The following is a 1,812-nucleotide window of genomic DNA, read 5'->3' as shown; positions in this document are numbered from 1 at the left end:
TCCTTAGTGACAGAGTGTGCTTACAAGATTAATAATTTAGCCCACATACAATCCATGCACAATTCATCCAGAGGTACAGTACTACAACTTTACTCATTTTCAGGAATGTTATCATCTCAGAAAGCGTCAGGGCACCAAAAAAAAAACACACCCTGTGCTCTTTTCCCGGCTGCCCAAAATGAACATGTCCTGCTTTCCTTGCCTTGGGTCAGAAACACTCTCCCTGGTGCAATGCGCTTTATTTATATTACAACGGATGCTGGCACAGTGACCTACATATCAACAGCAATGTAAGTAGACTGGGACTCCTGAAGTTTGAACAGAGAGCTTTATAGATTTTCACTTAATTCAATCAGGTTTTTTATATGAAAGGTTCAAAACGAAACCTCCAGAACGGACGCAAAAACTCGTACACGAAAATTAATTTTGAGAGAAAGTGGACAAATTTGTAGGCTGTCGGGAGGAATGAACTTGCCTCGTTATGTCAACGAGCAAATGAATGTAGGAAATTATAGCTATTTCCTACCTCGAAGCAATGCCAGATTCAAAACACGAGCAACGAGAAGCAGGGCCCCGGGAGGCGGGAGAAGAAGCAGCTGTTGAAGAATAACAAAAATAGAGAATTTCATTGAGAATCTGCAGAGGGTTTGGCAGCGCCCTTGTTGTGTGACTGCTTCTGGGAATCAGAGCTCTGAATGCACATTTGGTACGATGTCCTCTTCAGCATGCTAGTGTATTGTGTCTAGTCTGTGTAAACACATTGTATTTTTATGTTGTTTACCAGGCTTTTCCATGCAAAAAAGTCTACAAGGCTTCTAAGGCTCCCATTTATGCTGCTTTACAGATTACCCAAGCAGTTCATTGGTAGAATGCAGATCAGAAGGGACTTTCTGGGGATTTTTTATTTTAATTTAGCGTTACATTATATTTTTATTTAGCATTTAGTGTTTGAATCTGCTGTCCTTCAGTCATATGGATAGGTGACTGTCTGAGTTTATCACAATCAACTGACTGTAGCCGGATGTATGGTCAGATGAAATGAATAGTCGGAGAGCTTGCCAGGGCCATGTGCAGTCTGGCCCGGAGCAGCAGCCAATTAGAGGCAGAATACTCAGGAAAGCAACCAATCAAAAGTCTCAGCGTTTTCATGAAGGAAGTCAGGCACCTGTTGAGACGTTAGTGAACGCAGAACTGGCCTCAGGTTCGGTGGTATGTTGAAGGTTGCTCCCTTGGGAGGCCCTTTTCCTGAAGCCAGGGTCCCGCATGCCACACTGGTCCATCCTAGGCTTCACAGGGGGCCCATATGGCGCCAGGTAGAGTTTCATAGGCAGAAATTTAAGATCCGGTATCCATCCAGTTATTGAAAGACCAAAACCTGTATGTCAATAAGGTACAATGTGTCATAAAGATAGGAAAGATTAAATTAGACATAGATGGAACAATGCAGGGGTCACTCTAGATGGGATGCCAGTCAGTCAAAGGGCACAGGGCAAGGATTACCCTGGATGGGATGCCAGTCCGTCATAGGGCACAGGGCAGGGGACACCCTGGATGGGATGCCAGTCCGTCATAGGGCACAGGGCAGGGGACACCCTGGATGGGATGCCAGTCCGTCATAGGGCACAGGGCAGGGGACACCCTGGATGGGATGGCAGTCCGTCATAGGGTACAGGGCAGGGGACACCCTGGATGGGATGGCAGTCCGTCACAGGACACACACCATGGGCACTTCAAGAGGCACCAGTTCCTGAACCGCATATGGGAGGAAATCCATGCAAACCGGTGGGAAACTCCAAACAAACAGCAATGGTC

General features: G+C 46.2%; 1 long non-coding RNA gene across 1 annotated transcript; it reads right to left on the bottom strand.

The window, feature by feature from the left end:
- Nucleotides 1-527: 527 nt before the first annotated feature.
- On the bottom strand, nucleotides 528-1,559 carry LOC140581353 (uncharacterized). Its single transcript, XR_011984448.1, has 3 exons — nucleotides 1,501-1,559; nucleotides 1,166-1,375; nucleotides 528-596 (listed from the first exon to the last, which is right to left on the bottom strand). It is a non-coding gene; the product is annotated as an uncharacterized lncRNA (long non-coding RNA).
- Nucleotides 1,560-1,812: the final 253 nt, after the last annotated feature.

The sequence above is a fragment of the Paramormyrops kingsleyae genome, chromosome 20, assembly GCF_048594095.1.
Source record: "Paramormyrops kingsleyae isolate MSU_618 chromosome 20, PKINGS_0.4, whole genome shotgun sequence".
Classification (NCBI taxonomy): Eukaryota; Metazoa; Chordata; class Actinopteri; order Osteoglossiformes; family Mormyridae; genus Paramormyrops; species Paramormyrops kingsleyae.
This window is presented reverse-complemented; position numbering and strand designations above follow the sequence as displayed.